The 20,789-nt window shown below is 39.4% G+C and overlaps 1 non-coding gene across 1 annotated transcript; it reads right to left on the bottom strand.

Moving 5' to 3' along the window:
• Window positions 1-16,047: 16,047 nt before the first annotated feature.
• On the bottom strand, window positions 16,048-16,129 carry Trnas-aga. The gene has a single exon. It is a non-coding gene; the product is annotated as a tRNA-Ser (tRNA).
• Between the last annotated feature and the right edge of the window lie 4,660 nt (window positions 16,130-20,789).

Here is a 20,789-nt window from a genome sequence, read left to right as displayed (position 1 = left end):
ACCTACTCCGGTGACGTCATATATAGCGCGTTCCCACTGGCTCGTTTGGCAGGTGGTGGGGGATGGCGGGAGGCTGCGCGCGCATTCCTTTCTCGTCCCTTTTCCCGCGCTTCTGCTCTGTACCCCTACGAGTTCGCGATCCGTTGGCGCGTGTACGCGCGTGAAATTTAGATCGATCGAGATTTTTTCCATTAGAACGTATTTTTAGCCACGCTGCCCCTCCTCGTCCGCACTTTTCAACACTTCAAATGTAAATACTCTAGGATTATTCCACGGGGTAAATAAGAAGGCGGTAATTAGGGGAGAGTGTTGGCGTGGCGTAGAATTTTTCGGTAGCGAGTATTTTTAACGTGTCCATGTGGTGCGTTCGATGCGAGAAAGGCGGTCGGAGAGGTTAGGTAATTGGGAAGACGGATGATTTAGGAAACATCTTTATTCTTTCGTAAACGTGTTCTCGAAAGAACATTTTTTGCGATGTATCTTGGCGCGTGGGTGTGCCTTCAAGTGGTTGTGTTGCGTGCTTGGTCGAAGAGTGGATTTGAAAGAATGATTGTTCACGTTTGAGAGAAAGTACGTGTAAAAGGTTATGTCAGATTTGTCCAAGAGTGTTTCTGGTGTTCTATGCTGTACCTATTTGAGGAAAATCGAGCGATAAAGAACGTAGCTTCGTAACAAGGTAACGTATTATCTAACGATACGCTAATGCGCAATAAATCGATTCTAAAAGTATAGAGAGGATGTAACGTTTAATTATCTACGTATTAAGCTACAAACGTAGTAGAAATGAAACGGTATATCTTTACGTAACTTTTCGCTCTTATTTCGCTTTTGTTTTGCGAAAAGAACACTCGATAGGGCTGTGACAGGGCAACGTGAGGTTAAAACGGAATTCCGTTAAAAGTGCAACGAAGAATTATGCAACCTCGAACGAGGAAACTGAAATAGAACAATTATACGTCGGCTCTGAAGAGCAGCAACGCGGATAAAAGCGTGCTAAGAGAGGCAAATTAGAATGAACAAGTGGGCAGACATCAATGATACAAAAGGGAAACTGAAATGGACTCGTGTATTCCACATGCTAGAAATAATCCTGATAGAATTATAAACGTGGCAATGAAGAGAAAAACGGAAATAGAATCACCTCGCTTGACCGTGAGTGAATAGAGATGCAATAGTTCTTGTTTTCTACGATGTACGATATAATGGTAGAAACGCGAACGGCAAAATCGAATTATGATGATTCGTATATTAATTGCATCGTGAAAATAGCGAATAGGAATATTCGAACAACAGATAACTGGCTTCGTTTCACGGAATCGCGATCGATCGCCATTGTTGTTATCGCGTTACATAAAACAACGTATTGCTATCGCGTTGCATAAAATCGTCGAATTTCAGGCGTTACTCATCGTTGCTATATCGACATTTCGGACAAACGTCACGAATTGTGCATGTACAGGGTGGTCCATAAGTCACTTTTCTGTTTACAAATTGAATAAACGTTTAAAAAAAAAAAAAAAAAAAAAAAAAAAAAAAAACAGAACAATGTTAAAAATCTGAAACAAAAATTGTGAAATATACGATAGAGAAAGTGTTGCTGAATTTTTAAACGGTAAAACGACTTTAGAGTCAGCCTTATAATACAAAATACAAAGTACAATAGATATAGAAAGAAGAAAATAAAAGAGTATATTTATTTTCTTCCCTCCACGAGATACAATTATTGCTTTTGATTTAGGGCAAGGCTTTTCAGTTAGATCACTTTACAACGCTTAAGAAACAAAAAGTAGATAACTGCTCTCAATTATCGTTAAGCTAGTCGCTGCTCTATCTAATTGGGCTTTTTTAACAAAAATACGCGATAACGATAGCGTGTGACCTAAAATCGCGCGAAAAGTGGCAAACAATATGAAAACCTATGAAAATCAACAAACATCGAAATAACAATATTATCGATCGTTCGAAAGTTTAACGAACCCCTCGAATTCTCTGCAGTTCTATATTTAAAATAAGACTGAGAAAAGAAATTCAAAGAATGTCTCGCAATCTTCGAGTTTACGAGGTCCAGTTTGATCGTCGATCATCGATCTTGTTTAGCCCGCGAACGTGCGAGTGTCGTGATTGTATCCGCGGCCAATTACGTGGCCGCGCGATAAAACCTGCCCACATTGCGTGGACGCGCTTCTTACGAGTCACTATCGTTCGCAAACATACCGCGATCGATTTCACGCGTTCGCGCGTCTGGATCGCGATCCTCGCGAGCACGCGGTCGGTATCACGCTCGACCGCAAATTTGCGGTTAGAAACTTGGCGATTTTTTTGTTTTTTTCAAAATATAAACTGCCAAATTTCCGAGATAATTTGGAAATTGGATTTTGCAGAATCGAGTAGAAAATTAAAAGAGAAAGTACATATCGAAAATTTCCGTACGTAATAATGTAAGGAACTAGAATTAAAACGATAGAAAATATAAAAAATAAATTTGTCTGATGATTAAAATAAACGCGATTGTAATTGCAAGACTGGACCACTTTCTTCGATTTCTTTTCGTTACACTTTTTAATGGAATTTCTTTCTCTCAATTAGGGTAACCAATATTCCACCGTATCTCACGCGTGTATCCTTCTCAATTTCAGAGATATTTCCGAGGCAATATTTGCGGTCGGCAATTAGCTACGCAATCAGACGACTTGCTTGCTAGGCGAAAACGTAGGTAAACTCTACCTGATCTCGTTGTTTTGCAACGAAAAAAAAAGAAGATTGTAAATTAGACGGGCGTGATTTACAGTCTACCCTATTGTTCTCTCGAAACGTACCAAAAGAAAATATTTCCCACGATACACGGTAATTAGACCCTTTATCACATTCTCAACGAAGAGGAACAGAGAGTTGATCAAAAACACGAGTGAGAGTCACTGAAACTCGCACGTCTATTGATAGTTTCATGCAAAGCAGGCCGACCTCGTATATAATAATCGCCTGACATTGGCATCGTGACTGATAAACGAGGCTAGGAGACGTTTAGACGCGTGTTTTTCCTCCGTTCTAAAATTCCGAAGAGCTATCAACGAAAATCCTGCAACGCACGAATTATCCGTTGCTAATTTTACCAACTGTAACAACAAGTAGACACTCGGCGTCGAACTTTCCTCCCATCTTTTGTTCCATTTTCCTATCTGGAAAAACATCCTATTCGATTCCGATTCGCGTCGTGTTTAGACTGAGCAATCTATTTTTCTGTTTTTCAATCGGAACCTTCTAATGGAAAGTTTCTCGACCGCTTTCAACGTTATCGGCATTGTTGATACGAGGCACGAATGAACGTGAACGATTCCATTCATCGATCGCGCGTGGAAATGATCAAACAGAGAGAGGCCTGAAGATACGCGAAGAAATTTCCCCGATCCCAGCTCCTTCCTAAATCATTCGACGAAATTTCAATTTTTGCTTCTTTGTTTCTTTCTAATAAAATCTTTCGGTAAATAAGACAAGACAGCCAATCTAATGTAAAGAAACAGTATTTCAAAAAGTCAGGCTTACCTGTAATGTGCACACACTCGGTGCAACATGAATTTCTTTATTTATTTCGTTAATTTCAAGGAATTTTGCGAACTTCACAACAGTTTGCCTTAATCTTTATATTATCACTTTTCCAAATTTTTGCTGATTTTTTAAACGAGGTTCCCGAGGAGTAATTGCACGTTCGATGACGTTAGAACGGGTTTTTTTCGCGAAATATGTGATTTCGACGAGACCCCAGCTTCTCGTACTCGCGAGGCCTCGGAAATTTTCCACCGATTAGCGATGTACTCTTTTCCGTTCGTTTGCCTTATCTATCTCGCGGCACCTTGGAGAGACTCGAACGATTCGCGAATTTTTCCAACAGCTGGTCGAATGTAGATTTCGAAATGATCCTATGTTATTTTCGATGCAAGATTTTACGTTAAAGTTGAATCGAGGATGGAAGAAAATTGGTGAAGATCTCGTAGAGCAGAAGAGGACGAGGACGACGCCATCTTGGACTTACGGTTCGAAGGTATCTCCGTGCAAACATTTCTCAGATTTTAATCGAAAACTTCTTCACGTTATTATTGTGTATTCTATCCGATTTCAATCTCTGCTAGGTCAATATTTGAGAAATGTTCCTTGAGAAAAGAAGGTTTTAACGCGTTAACCCTTTGAGTTGGTGCATTTATCATTTTTACAAAAATTTTCAAACTCACTTCTGACTCCAACATTTAAGTAAAAATCCAATTAAAGTTAAATAAAAAAATTGACAAATGTACAAAAACGTCCCATTGCTATCATTTACTTTATCCAAAAGACACTCGACCCAAATTTACATTTCTCAAACACAGCAAATAATGCCCAATAAATAATTACCATTAACTCAACACGAATAATAAATTTGAAATAACACCAAGACGAAGATTAACTACAACTTAGAAAATTTTCCTTGGAACGTTCTAAAATTACAATTAATTCACAAAAATACAAAAATCTGCCTTGGTAGTCAAAGGGTTAAAATTTCCCTAAACACATCAGCTACGACTATATAGCATCCATTTGTATCCCAAACGACGATCGTCTTAGACCCTCTCAATCGTAGTTGTTCACAGTACAAAAGCTAGATCACGGTGAGGTTTCACGATCGCAAACAACGACGCGACGACACGTGCCGCACGTGGACGATAGTGATACGCACGTGATAACCGGTATCGCGATGCTGTTAATCCGCTGATAAAGTCCGTGACCAGCCTCCGTTGATCGCGTGTATGCATTGCAAATAGGAACGCGTACACCTCGATAAAGAAAAAAAAAGGGGGGGGGGGAAGAAGAGTGCAGCGCGCACCAACGGAAGCGGAAAAAGAAACGGCGCGCCTCCGATATCATTGTCAATTGACATTCATTGATCTGTTGGGTAATTTTCCACAGCAATTAATTACGGCACTCTGATAATTAATTGGCCACGATAACGGATCGAGCGTTGCTTCTTTTACGATTATCGCTAACCCTTTCGCTGTGTTCCATTTCAAACGTTGTTTTCAGTTTTGCGAATAGAAAATTTGCTTTTTTTTCTTTTCTGGGATCTTTTTATTCTTTGGAAGATAATAGTATTGGGTTACAGTAAATTCTCTACAAGAGTCAGTAAGTTTGGATTCTACCAGTGACAGTATAGATGGTCCTACGCCTAGGTCTGCGTCATTGCTGCGCCCATGTTATCTTCAGTCAAGCGTGTAACGCTACACCAGTCGGTTTCCTTTACGAGATTACACGGCTCGACAAATCATAATAGAAAAATATAATTTCTTTAATTTTACTTTTTTTCATCTGGAATTTTTTTTAACATGTTGGTGAGATTTTTCTGATGAAAATGATATCAAACACGATATAATTTGAACAACATTTACTTATTAACACGTTCACTGTCGCGCCAGATTTACAGGTTGCTGTCAGGCAGCCACAAGAAAATACATTTTAAGCATTGGATTATAGTATTACGCTTTATAATTTTTTTTTTCAATTGGAAACAATGTCTACCTAGCTATGATGTTCAAAACTTTTAGTTGACAACATTTATTTTATTTTAATTATTCTAAACATTTGAGGCACTCCAGTCACTGATGACCACCATGGCCATATCGAGGAAACAATCTAATGTTAATACTTATTGAGTGATTAATTTAATTTCATAATATATCGCTTTGGATGAATTACAAAAACAAATTGCTAAAAAATTACATTAAATACCTGATCACATTATCCGTCGAATGTAGAGGGAGAGCCACCGTTTGGTTCCCAATTGTTTATCACTTAGAGTCGGCGTAACTCCACGTAAAAAAAAAAATGTAGGGTCGATTCCACAAGTGTCAGTAAAATGTAGAGTCGGCCTACATCCACGCGAATTTATATTATTTTCAATATTATTATTGAACTAAACTTTCGTAGAACGCGAGTGAAAAATTGAAAGAATCAAAAGAAAAAACGCGAATTCATATCTTTCTCGATTCTAGAATATAAGAAAATTTGAATAAAATACGCGACGAGAATTGGGCAGAAGCATAAGTTAAACGCGTAAAAATATAAATAATAAACGAACTAGGGATGAAGCTATTATTTCAATACGCGATGCACTGACTCTAGTATTTACTAAAATTCAAAAATTCTCGTATAAATTCCGAAAATAGATTATTAATTACGGTAAACTACTGAGACGGTTTAATTAAGGGTGGGCATGGTGCTGCTTTAGTTTGAAATGATTTATAAACACATAATTAACAGAGGAAAAACCGTGAAACGGCAAAACGTCAACATTCTAATTGTTATAACATGTAAACAAAACTTTAAATTTAGTGTAAACAGAAAAAATATATAATACAATTTATTTCACGGTATTGCAACAAATAAACGTTGAATCAATATTTAATTCGTATAAAAACAATTATTTAACGTAATAATTTTACCTTCACTATGGCTATTTTTAATCTACGACCACAGGTCAACCTGATTTCTAATCCTTACGAACTTTAAATTCAGTCTAAACTGAGAAAATATATAATACAATTTATTTCACGGTATTGCAACAAACAAACGTTGAATAGATTCTTAATTCGTATAGAAACATTTATTTAAAATAATAATTTCACCTTCACTATGGCTATTTTAAATTTACGACCAAGGGTCAACCTGATTTTTAATCCTCCGAACTTGATTTCACAACGAGAAAGTAATAAGATCGTTGAAACGTACTTATTTGTCAAAGAAACTTGCAAAAATGTATAAATAATAATATGTAATGTTTTAACAAATTTTTGGAAGTATAAATTAATAATAAAATTGTGAAAATTAATAAATTATACGTTATTATAACATTAATAGAATTATGACTAAACCGAAGTTCGAAGTCGAGTATTTAAAGTCTGATATTACGTGCCTAGCGAGTGCCGGTAATTGTTAAAATTTGTTTAATAATTAGTAATAGAAATTCTAATTGATTCTAATGTATACAAGTGTTACAAGAAGGCTGAGTGTGTACAGGGTGGACATAGACTAGCTAGTAGCCCCCGACCACTCTATTCACATCTCAGAACCTTCAGGTCAAAATACGCCGCGAAGTGTCTAGGGCCCAGTATAAAGGGTAAATGATTTCGCGGGACATCGGCGGGTCCTTATATACCTGCGGTACCCTCTCCCCAAAGTCATTAGCAAAATCGTCGGTTAGGTCAGGCGGGAAATTTTCGCGGGAGATTTTCGCGGGAGATTTCCGATATCGTAACACGGTATAATTTATCAATTTTCACAATTTTATTAAAAATTTATACTTCCGACAATTTGTTATAACATTGCATATAACAATTTATACGTTTTTACAATATTCTTCAATGGAAACATAGGTTTTAGCGTTCTCGTTACTTACTCGTGGTTAAATTAATTTCGTAGGGATTAAAAATCAGGTTGACCTGTGGTCGTAGATTAAAAATAACCATAGTACAGCTAAATTTATCGTGTTAAATAATTCTTCTTACACGAATGAAAAATGTATTCAACGTTTGCTTGTTACAATACCATGAAATAAATAGGTTTTAGCGTTCTCGTTACTTACTCGTGGTTAAATTAATTTCGTAGGGATTAAAAATCAGGTTGACCTGTGGTCGTATATTAAAAATAACCATAGTACAGCTAAATTTATTGTGTTAAATAATTCTTCTTACACGAATCAAAAATGTATTCATCGTTTGTTTGTTATAATATCGTGAAATGAATTATATTACACATTTTCTCTATTCACACTGAATTTAAAGATTATAACGATTAAAAATCAAGTTGACCTGTGTTCATTTATCAAGATTAATCATAATAAAGCTGAAATTATTGTGTTAAGTAATTTTTTTAATACGAATTTGGAATTTATTCAACGTTTGCTTGTTACTACTTGTTACAGTATACTGTCTCGCAATGTGAATTTAAGTACATTAGGTGGAACTGCACAGAAAATGCACAGAACTGCACAAATAATTCATTTCACGATATTGTAACAAACAAACGTTAAATACATTTTTCATTCGTGTAAGAAGAATTATTTAACACGATAAATTTAGCTGTACTATGGTTATTTTTAATCTACGACCACAGGTCAACCTGATTTTTAATCCCTACGAAATTAATTTAACCACGAGTAAGTAACGAGAACGCTAAAACCTATGTTTCCATTGAAGAATATTGTAAAAACGTATAAATTGTTATATGCAATGTTATAACAAATTGTCGGAAGTATAAATTTATAACAAAATTGTGAAAATTGATAAATTATACCGTGTTACGATAACGGAAATCTCCCGCGAAAATCTCCCGCGAAAATTTCCCGCCTGACCTAACCGACGATTTTGCTAATGACTTTGGGGAGAGGGTACCGCAGGTATATAAGGACCCGCTGATGTCCCGCGATCTTATTCACCCTTTTTACTGGGCCCTAGACACTTCGCGGCGTATTTTGACCTGAAGGTTCTGAGATGTGAATAGAGTGGTCGGGGGCTACTAGCTAGCCTAGGTCCACCCTGTACACACTCAGCCTTCTTGTAACACTTGTATACATTAGAATCAATTAGAATTTCAATACAATAGACTGAATAACAATTCATTTTAACTAATACCTATTAGAAATTTTCCTTTTAAAACAAATATAAATCATTTTACCAATTACTGGTACTTGCTAGACATTTAATATCAGACTTTAAATATTCTCCTTTCGGTTCTTTTAAATACAATCAAATAATTTCTTCAATTATCGATACTGACTTGGAATACTCCGCTTCGAATAAAATATTTCGAAATTATGTTGAAGGTTTAGGGAAATAAACATTTGAATTTTAGTCATCCTTGTTCTTCAGACTTGTCGAATAGAATATTGAAGTGACTTTGAGAGGTTGCTTTTTCGTTACAGCATAACAATCAATATGTACTTTTCTTCCAGCAATTGAAATTAATTTGAAATTTTTCATATATTTTCTCTGATATCGAATTTATTTTATGACTTGCTATTTTGTTTACTAATAATTTACCATCCAAGGAATTTGCATGAATTGCATGTTAAGTAGTTAGTTGATTTATTATTGTATATTGTGAGCTGATTTGGAACGAGTGCACTATGCCCACCCTAAATTAAACCGTCTCAGTAGTTTACCGTAATTAATAATCTATTTTCGGAATTTATACGAGAATTTTTGAATTTTAGTAAATACTAGAGTCAGTGCATCGCGTATTGAAATAATAGCTTCATCCCTAGTTCGTTTATTATTGAATACTTTTACGCGTTTAACTTATGCTTCTCCCCAATTCTGTTAGATTTATCAGTTAGTTAGATATAACAAAAATTAATCTAACGCCTTACTAGAAAGTATATATTATTTTTGAATACGTTCGGAGAAATCCGTTTAGCCTTACCACCTCTGTTTAGTAAAGATCTAAATGTTTATGATACGTGACAAAAGGTCCTTCGGTCCCAAGCGGGGTCGTAGACAATATTAGGGCGTTGCGTAGGAGCATTCTCAGTCCGTAGACAGTGCTCTTACCATCAAGTAGAAAAGCGAACCTTCCTTGTGTCTAATAAAAGTTTGTAGTTTAAAATAAGGATTATTAATTATTTAACAACCAATAACTCCCATAATCCAATATTCTCGTCGCGTATTTTATTCAAATTTTTTTATATTCTAGAATCGAGAAAGATATGAATTCGCGTTTTTTCTTTTGATAGTTGTGTTGTGTATTGCCAGCTGAAATATGAGCTGCTTAATGTATATGCTTAAAATGTATTTGCTTGCGGCCGTCTGACAGCAACCTGTAAATCTGGCGTGACAGTGTACGTGTTAATAAGTAAATGTTGTTCAAATTATGTCGTGTTTTATGTCATTTTCATCAGTAAAATTAAAAAAGTTGTTATTTAAATCGCTTGGTTGCCTCGACTCGCGTTTCATGCTTATCTTTTATTCGCTGTCCTTGTCTACGTTCGGCAAACTGCAAAGGCGGGCACGTGTCTCGAAAACGTAGTCCCTGAATCTACGAGTATTAGGTTTGGCTTCCTTGCAGTCTGACACTTGTGGAGAATATACTGTATTTCTTATTTCAAACTGTAATCTTTATTACAGACATGAAAGGTTCGTTTTTCTACTTGCTAGCAAGGGTACTGTATACGGACCGAGAGCGTTCCAACGCAACGCCCGAAAATTGCCTGCGACCCCGCTTGGGACCGAAGGCCCTTTTGTCGCGTATCGTAAACGTTTAGGTCTAAAACTAAACAGATGTAGTAAAGGTAAAGGGATTTCTTGGAACGCATACAAGAAAAACACATACGCGTTAGGAAGGCTTTAGGTTTAAGGGGGTCTTCTAGTGTGACGGCCGTTTTTTTAGGCCTTCTGTGCTAATTTATTACAGAAGTACGGTAACAGTTATTAACATGAGCTTTATTCCTACGTATTTACTTGTCCTCGGAGAATCGTTACAAATTTTTTTTGTTCGAAAATAATTAGATATGGCTGCTGTGGAACACGTCAAACAGGAGTATAAAAAAGTCCAAATAATTCTTATTTAGTATGCATGTCGCTATGGTCGGTAGTAGAGTAAGAGAAAAATATTGAAAATGAAAAAAAATGGCGGCACTTTGAATATCGATTTTTTCGACTTTTTTCGCCTTTCAGAGGCTCTAAAAATCAGAAAAATGTATATTTCGGCATAATTCTACTACCGACGATAGCCACACATGTTCTGAAGACATATGCAAAATTTGAGTTCGATTGATTCAGTAGCATTTGCCAGATCGTGGCAACCATTTCGGAAAACATGGTTCCGAGAAAAACGCGTTTAAAGTTTGCAGTGCAATTTAGATTCTCCCTTGATATGATGACAACAATAAAACTTGAGGAGTAGATTCTTAAAGAGTTGTACTTTCGATATATGCAAAGAATAAAAATCGATTTTTTGAAACCGTCACACTAGAAGACCCCCTTAATTTTTCTTATATTTATCTGTCTTATACATTTGTGCGATATTTGACGAACTTGTACGCCGTGGGTGTTGGAGTATTTTTCGAAGAAATATTCGTGTTTGAATATTGGAAAAGCGGAGATGCGACTTGGAGAGTGAATGGGTTAATTTGAATGATTGCAAGCGAAGAAGAGAGAACGTTTCGTCGTGAAACAAGCTGATCTTTTCAACGTACAACGCGATTGTTCTACATTTGGTTGAAGTTATTTTTAGAAAAGAAGAATTTCCATATGCAAATGCATCCGTATCTATTGTACGATATGCGGCATAAGTATAGTGGAAGAATGTGCAAGTTCCTTGATGAATTGCTACTTTGTTCGAGCAAAGAATCCAGCGAACTGGGCCACCGATAATACGTCCCGACAATCCCGTACGAACAAAGATCGCATTCCAACCGTTTCCTACCATAACTCACGTCGTTGAATCATGATTAAATAATCCAACAAGCCTCCGGGGGAAATAAAGCGTTGCCGTTAATACTACTCGCGCCCTGTGTTCAATCACGTAACAAGGGAAAAAGAAGTAGAAATTATTCAACGTTTCGTAACTCTTGTACTTGGACATTGTGGAAAATCCGGAGATTTTTCTATATCGATTCTTCTGTTTTTCCATTTGTACATGTCAAATGTTAGCAATTGTTGAAGATCGTTTAATTACAAGATTGTTGATAAAAAAGAAGAAAGGAAGACGTCTAAACGAATTGCTTATCACACGATATCAGAGTCTGGCGCCTAGCTCGTATCTGCCAGGTCTCGTTACGCGTCAGATCCCGGATGGTATGCAAATTGCAAATTGTTTTGCACGATTCCATTGGTTAAACGGCGCGCACCCCGACGAGATTGTACGTTCCGCTTGCGTCAGAGGTCACGCCATGCGTATCTGCTCGTTGATAACGCGTTTCGCCAAGATACAGGATGGTTAGAAGCGGAATGAACTCGGATTGAACCGCGTGAACCTGTTCGACGAGTACAAGAATGACGGGAAATTGACGTTCATTAACCATTTATCGAGTGTTTCGTAGTAATCAGGGGGGAAGGAGGGGAGACGTTCGTTGGAAAGGGAGGAAAGAAAGGAATATACGTATTGCAGGAAGGAATGGGGTCGTCTCGAGAAACTTTTTTTATTTTGAAATAAATTGAAGTCTTTTTCTTTTTGTTGGAAAAATGAGGGAGAAGTGTGACGGACAATGGATAGAAGGGGAGGAGAATGAAAGAAAGTGGAGAGCAGGAGGAGGTTGAGGAGCAGAGAAAAGTGTAGAAAATTCAAAGAGGTGGGGGAGAATGAAAGAGCAGGGGAAGGAGAGTGAAAGAGAATAGAGAGTCAGGAGGAGGTTGAGGAGCAGAGAAAAGTGTGGAAAATTGAAAGAGGTGGAGGAGAATGAAAGAGCAGGAGGATGGAGAGCCAAGAGGAGACTGAGGAGCAGAGAAAAGTGTAGAAAATTCAAAGAGGTGGGGGAGAATGAAAGAGTAGGGGAAGGAGAGTGAAAGAGAATAGAGAGTCAGGAGGAGGTTGAGGAGCAGAGAAATGTGTGGAAAATTGAAAGAGGTGGAGGAGAATGAAAGAGCAGGAGGATGGAGAGCCAGGAGGAGACTGAGAAGCAGAGAAAAGTGTAGAAAGTTGAAAGAGCAGGAGGATGGAGAGTCAGGAAAAGACTGAGAAGCAGAGAAAAGTGTGGAAAATTGAAAGAGTAGGAGGATGGAGAGCCAGAAGAAGACTGAGAAGCAGAGAAAAGTGTGGAAAATTGAAAGAGGCGGAGGAGAATGATAGAGCAGGAGGATGGAGAGCCAGGAGGAGACTGAGAAGTAGAGAAAAGTGTGGAAAATTGAAAGAGGTGGAGGAGAATGAAAGAGCAGGAGGATGGAGAGCCAGGAGGAGACTGAGAAGCAGAGAAAAGTGTGGAAAATTGAGAGAGGTGATGAAGAATGAAAAAGTGTGGAGGAGAGTGAAGGAAGAGGGAGGAGGTGAAGCAAAACGAGGAAAGGCAGACAGTACATAACGAAGACAAATACAGAGAAGAAGAGGAGGATATGGATGAGATGAAGTGGGATGGAGGAGAAGCAGGAACAGGAGGGAAAAGAGTAGGAAGCACATAATTGGAGCAGACGATACAGAAATTCGAAAATTCACCTCCTTCGTCGCTTCCCTCATCGTCACCTTCGTCGCTTCCCTCATCGTCACCTTCGTCACAGTAGAGATACTTGATCCTAAAAAATTTGAAAAAATTGAAACGAAATTGTGTATCGACTCGTGGTCTCTAAACTCACGCGAACCTTCAAATCCCGACGGGATATAATCCCGATTATATCATCGCATCGGGACGTCATGGTGCGATTACATAATACCATAATCTTCCAATAACGCCACAATTTATTGATAACGCATAACAGACATTGCCAGTTAGGGGGATAGCGGATTTATAAAGAGTTCAATTGTTCGTGGTCACGGATACTTTGTTCGAATAAATCATCCTTCAGATATTCTGCAACTCGTTGAATAAATTATAACTAAATTCGTTCCGTTAAAAAAAGAAAAAAGAATAACAGTCGTGCTCGTACGGAAATTGCCACTCGTGCAGAAAATAGTGCAACTAATCCACTTATCTGTCACACTATCCACTCTAAAATTCTTCGAACACGTAATCCTGGACGTTTCGTAATTTCCTTAACTCTGGTGCAAGCACATCTACGTAAAAATTCTCAGAAACCTAATCATCAATGCTCCTTCCATCTCTCCTTGCTCCTACAAACAAAATCTACAATCTAAAAATTCTCACAAACGTCACAAGTAGCCTGAACCGTCGATTAATTCGCCAACGCTCGTTGCACCCCTAATTACTCCCACACGCGATAGATCCGCAACCTAAAAATTGTCAGAACGCGACGAATAACCAGAATTAAACCTCCAACGCTGACACCACGCATCGTTAGACCTGTATCTGACTCCCCTGTTCCTCAAAATCAATCCGTACACCAATTCCCCCGCAAAAACCACCGCAACAACCACGTATCCGTACAAAAGCGCCAGGACCACTCTGGGTTGAGCACCGGGTTCCTCCTTGATCTCCTCCTCGACGTAACTCTTCCCGACCAACCTAGCGTACTCGTAATCCCTGTAACCGTAATCGTTGATCCTCCACAACAGATCGTTCACGTGTTCTTTGTACTGCCATTTAAGACTTATCAGATGAACAATCGTAACGCTGCCTACACAAAGCTTGGTCCTCTTCAGATTATTCTTGTCCCTCTTCATCTCCACTATTTCCAACGAGAAATGACCGACTTTTCTATTCCCAGTCTTCGTCGCGTTGTCCGTAGGGTTCACCACGTGGAGCATAGGCATCAAATTCGTAGGAACGTTGTTCGAATCGACGAGAAAATTGTACATCGCCGTAGACGTCTCTATCGTCAGATTCAAACCGTACAAATCGTTGAAATCGTTGATGTTCACCTCCTTCGTACCCATCACGACATCGTTGAACAATTCCGTGTACAATATCGACGTGTACCTGGTCGCAACGTGCACCAAACAAAGGTACATAGTTTTCTCGACGAATCTAGGCAGTTTGATGGAATTCAACGAGGTACCTAGAACCACTGCTACGATGTTGAACGGATGTTTGAACGTTTCGATGTTGGTGAACGTCGAGAAAACGAGGACCATGATCACTATGAGTATCCCTAGCATAGAGGCGATTATCAGACCCCAGGATTCCACTCCGTGCACCCTTCTCGCGATCTCTGGAACGTACAAACACATTCTGTTGATGTAAATCGGGGCAGAATGATCCCTTAAGCTGTACAAAGTGTTGTGAAGCAAACAGAAGAGATCGTACGTCATTCCGCCGCACTTATCCGACACCTCACCGTTCACAGACACGTTCAGTTGCCTCTTCATCACTTGCAACTCTAACTTGGACAGTTCGCTGTCTTTGCGGCTGAAATTGTGGGGGCACAGCTTCAATTCAACACCGCTGATATTTCGAAACTGATCGATGTACCAGTCGGAAACGTTTCCGTTGTAGATCCTTCGCGAATAAGTCGGAGGATGTTGCCTGTAACGATGAACGTGTACGGGAGATCTTTCGTCGTACTCGTCGAACGATTCTGGGATCTCCAAAGCTATCACGTAAGGATAAAAATTTGTCCATAGGTACGATAGTTGACTCTTCATGTCGACGATCCTTCTGTCCGATATCACGACGAGGAGGACTCTCGGCGAATGTTTCACGTACGATATTTTCACGAGAATTTTGAGCACCTGCTTCAGGTGTTCCGTTCGTCGTAACAGATCCAATTTGCATACGAAGATCGCCAAGGTTCTCGAGGTGCCGGACAAATGGCTGTCCGTCGTGAATGCAGACAGATTCGAGGTTTGGAAGTAACGCGTGGGATGAAAGGGTAGAACAGCCGAGGAGATTTGGTCGGTGATTCGTTTCACTTTGTCGTCTGAGGTGTGATTACCGTGGGAGATCAGGGTTATGTCGTGGCTGGCCCAGGTCTCGGTGATCTCTCGGATGATCTTCTTCAGCCTCGACTCGGTGGATCTCGACAGCGAGCTGTGTTCGTCGCGGAAAATCGAACAGACGGCCAGAGACGTTGCGAAACAGTAGATCAGAGGAAGATTTAGTAACATTTTCCGAAGGAGTTTCTTTGCGAAGGATCAGAGACTAGGTTGGTTTCTTTTTTTCAGAACTGACGGTGTTTGCACTTTTATAGGGTAGAGGAATAATTGTTGCGGCAATTTCAAAGTATTATTGTGTCAGAAGTTATTCTACAAGTGCACATGATAATTTACGATTGTTTCGTAACATGTTTGCGCTTTAAACATTCATTTTGAAACGCGTGAGAAGGAAACTACGCGTGACACAGCTGTCCATGTTTTATCGTTTTGGAAAAATGTCAAGCCTGTTGCAAAAAATAGCGAACCATTTTGTAATTTTAGAAATTGGCGGAAGTGACGAGATAAAGAAAAGTGTGATTTTAGAGAGAAAAAAAAAAAATCGAACCACTTCGCAGTCGGTAGGACTCGAACCTACGCTCCCAGAGGGAATCTGATTTCTAGTCAGACGCCTTAACCACTCGGCCACGACTGCTTCTGTATATCGTACTTTTAGTACCGAGTCTGATCTTGCAAATTTGATTTTCTTGATAACATTTCTAGGTCCATTAAAATCGATAACACCATTCGAAATTCCTCTGTTCCTCGATGTTTGTAGTACAGGTACCTAATTTTTTCAATTCAAAGGACTAAGTTTGCAAATTTTCAGCTGCCGAGTTTCTAAATCCTAGATATTCGAGTTACTCAAGAATCGAGTACCTGAGACGTAGAATTCTAGTACCTGAATTGAACAAATTCTAGACTTTGATTTTTTATATTTCAGATAGCTGAATTCCTGGATTCTGGTCGCCTGGTTTCTTAAATTACAAGCACCCGAGGTCTGAAATTCTAAGCTTGAATTCCGAGTACCTAAATTCCATACATCGTGGACACGCGGAATCCCAAATTCCAAGTGCCTGAATTCTACGCACAGATTCTCTGCAGATCCTTGAATTCCAAATGCCCGAGTTCTTGAATCCCAGGTACCTAGAGATTCTAGACCTCGGTGTACCTGAATTCCACAGATGTTAGGCGTTCGACCAAATTCCAACTACGTACCTGAGTTCCCGAATCGTATACCTCTCAGCCTTCAACATTGCAAGCTTCTCAACTCCCCGAGAAATCCACGTACCTAAAATTCGGAAATTCCAGGTACCGAGGTGAAGCGGAGAGAGTTCGTCGCATAGGATAAAATGAAGATTAACTTGTGAAATCAGAAATTGTATTTTTCATTGTGGATCGATACAATAGAAAGATAACAGACGAAGGACGCAATTAGAAATCGAAATTTATTTTAGTAGACATTATAATATATTGATATCTACGTTAATCAAGTACAGCGGAACCAAATGACTTGCCTCGGAGAATTTTTATTTCGGTATACTTATTCTGCTAAAAAAGGACAGAAAAAACAGTGATTTCTCCCTACGAGGTCGCGTTTTTCATCAACGACGAAACCTCGTTCACGCACGCACACGCACACACACACTCTCTCTCTCTCTCTTCGTTCGATATCGCTATCGAATCTCGCGATACCGTGTATCGTTCGAAAACTCGCGGAAAAAATGTGAAACAAAGAAGAAGAAAAAGGAAGGGAAAGTAATCACACGTTCTCGTCGTTCACAGTGTACAACAATCGCGATTGTTCTCGTCGGTGCTCCGGGCGCGAGTGCAAGTCAGAAGGAAGTTTTACAAATAGAATATGAACACTATATAATTATCAGTTTGGAATCTGATCAACAGCGAAGAGGAAAATTTCACTCGCGACAGATTCGACACGGGATGGATGATCGATTATCGAAACGCAATTTCGCGCGGCTGTAGAAATTAACAATAATTCTCTCCGCGCTTCTTCACAAGCACACAACTCTCTCTCTTCTACTCGAAACGACTTCATTCCGAATGTACACCTTTCTTTCTCCTCTTCCAATGTCTACGCGCCTCTGATAAATTGCGTTCGCCCAGAACCTGTCGAAGACAATATCTCTCTCTATTGAACACAGAAATCGCATAACCGGCTACTCTAAAACGTCACTGAGAAATCAAACGAAAAGAAGAGAAAAAAAGAAAAACGAAACTCTCTCATCCCTCTTTCTCTCACGCATACTCTTCCTCTCTCTCTCTATTTTTCCCATTCTCTCCTTCTCCCTCTCTCTCTTCTTTCTCTCTCAAGTTGAATTTACAAGAAACTGAAAGGAAAAAGTTTCGAGTCGAATCATCGTACAGGTTCCCTTCAAAATCGGCAATCCGAAAGAGATGGAAAACATGGAACAGAAAGAACGAGTTCACTTCATTCACTAACATTTTCATCTCGCTCGATCCATCGTCATTTTTCCCATTTTTCTTCTTTTCTTCTTCTTTGAGAAGAAAGAGAAACCCACTAAACTCGACGATCGTTTCCCCTCCCCCGAGAACAGTTTACCTTCTTCTCGTGCGATCTCCGTGTAACCTCGACTTCTTTTGCAACACGCGTTCTTCTCTCGAGCAAAACTCGTCACACCTATAATTAATGGTAATACGACCGTTAACGTATATGTACAATCTTATATAGCTTTCGAGCGATACGGGAAAACTCCTATCTTTCTTTTCTTCTTCTTCATCCGCTCGCAAAAATTACTCCATTTCCCTCTTCTTCTGTTTCTTTTTTCTCGTTTTCTTCGCCGTTTTCTTCTCGTCACTCCCTCCGTTTAGACTTAATTATCGCATCTCGATGAAGGTCTCTTCCGACCCCAGGTTTCGACGAATGCCAGTGGCAGACTCGAATCGCCGCCAAACGAATCGGCTAGGACGATAGAGGCGAAAAGTCACTTGGAATTCGAACGATCCAAAGATAATCTCCGATGTCGTTTCTCCATCTACAGAGTTTCTTTTTATTCTCTTTTAGACGAGATTAACTCTTTGCTTAAATTAGCAGATCTGCCATATATTTACAGACGTCGAGATTCTTCTATTTTGTCGCTCCGCCCAGCGTTCGCACGTCGCCATTTTTCTCTCTCTCTTTCTCTTCCCTTTTTACGTCTACGTAGAAATATATGTACCTTTTGTTCGCGAAAGATCGAATCGCGATGGTGAGGACAGGGGTGTATTTATAATTCCTATCAGACGACTAAATGTTACTTCGAATCGAGAGGAAACTCTTCTCTTCCTTCACCTCCTTCTTCTTCGTCCTTTTTTTCTTCCAAAAATTTTCTCCAGCATTTTTCGGTCAAGTGTAAAAATAGATACTTTATCGCCTCCCAATATACCATTTTCTTCTTCTTCTTCGTCATCATCGTCGTTTTCATTTTCTTGCCTTTTCGCAATCTAAAACCGCGACGAGTTTCCTTTTCTTCGCAAAATTGTCCAGGAAATGTTCTAACAACGTCCAAGTACTTGTATTCCTTCATTTTTCACCCCCTATATTTAATCGTTTACATTTAAATTGGACAACAAGTGACGAGATTTTATTGCTGAGAGTGATACAGTAACAACAGACGATGATCAATGTGATTTTTATCGATCACGAAACCTCGGAGGAACAGGCTTGGAAAGCTTCCGACGAATCTCTTCCTCTTCGCTTCAACTTTCTAATCGATTTCGTCCAACTTAAAAAGATCCTTTCGTTCGTAAAATTCGACGAGGGGCGCGAAAAAGGGGAAAGCAACGGGAACGTACGAGCGTATCCTCGCGGTGATAAAATACCCCCTTTTGAAAAAAAAAAGACGTGGAAAATTCGCGCGTTCCTCGAGTTTCTTCGCGATCTAACTCGGCGAAATCACGTCGACATCGACAACATGACGGATCTACGAGATTGATAATATAGCAATTAGGGCCGTTCGAGGCGAATCGTTCCACGTATACGAATTTTCCATCAGACTCGCCTCGTTTCTTCTTCTTCGCTCGGAAAAATTCGAGTCACGCGAGTGGAGCAAAGGAAATCTAGCGATTCTACGTTATCGATTCCTCCTCTTCCTTCTTTCTTTACAGTCAGACACAGGGAAGATGTTTCCAGCCGTTGATCGAACACCTCTGCGCGTTTGTCTCTACGTGAGAAAATGGGCTCGTTAATCGCTAGCATCGTTTTCTAAACGCTAAGTAGGCTAGTGAGGTCATCTACGCCTATGAATAATCCCTATTTAATCGTCAACATGCACACACGCGTACACTCTTCGCACGCAAGAAGTTGGGCCTAGAGATTTATCTCATTTTTCTCCCTTTTTCACCACTCTTCAACCACCGTGTGCAATCGTGGGCTTCGTATTTATATATGTACATTACGGGGCGGTGAAACGGAAATTGTATTCGAGTCTCGCCTAAACGCCCCATTATTTCTCTACGATCTCAAAACTTTCTCTCTACACGTCGAATTTTCCTAATTCGCTGAAAACGGACAGCACGACGAACGAGAACGGAAACCGTGAAAATAACGTTTCTACGATTCTTCTACTCCGCCTTTCCGAATGCACCGAGCGACAAATGGAAACTTTGGCGACAAAGTCTCTTGAAATTCAACGCTGAATTCGCTCTTACTCGCGCGGGGAAATTCGGAAGACCACGGTCGAATAGGATAATATTTCGAACGGTGTCGATTTTCTACGCGCGATAAGATCAAGAAAGATAGCCTAATTCGAAAGAATCGGAGCACAGAGAGGAACGTGTAAGTTTACTTTGATCTCGAAACGAAAGACTATTTTCTCTTTTTCCCCGATCGATCCGCGCCGAGCCACGAGAGCGGAACCGGAAGTGGAGAACCGCACCGTCGTACGAACAGCGAAAACGCTTCGACGCCGCAACAGGACAGTCCCGCAGTTGACGAATCGAAGTGGATGGAATTTTGCGAGAGTCAAGGCTCGATTTTTCTTACAAAAGCAAATTTAGAGAGTGGGAGAGAAAACGAAGACGGAAAGTTTCATCGTTCTCTGTTTATCCAGGAGAGACTATTCTCTCTCTTTCTAAAAAAAAAAAAACAACTCGAGGAAACGACGACAACCAAAAGTTCATCTCTACTTTCCACTTTGCAACGAATTGTTTTTCTCTTCGTTGCGTGTAACAATAGCACGTGAAGATGGTAATCGTGATAATCGATCGAAGCTTACATAAATATAATCTCTCTCGATGATATAATATCCGAGGGAACACAAGCGTTCGAAAGATTATCGGTAACAAGTTTTAATTAG

The sequence above is a fragment of the Habropoda laboriosa genome, unplaced genomic scaffold, assembly GCF_001263275.1.
Source record: "Habropoda laboriosa isolate 0110345459 unplaced genomic scaffold, ASM126327v1 scaffold5, whole genome shotgun sequence".
Lineage (NCBI taxonomy): Eukaryota > Metazoa > Arthropoda > Insecta > Hymenoptera > Apidae > Habropoda > Habropoda laboriosa.
This window is presented reverse-complemented; position numbering and strand designations above follow the sequence as displayed.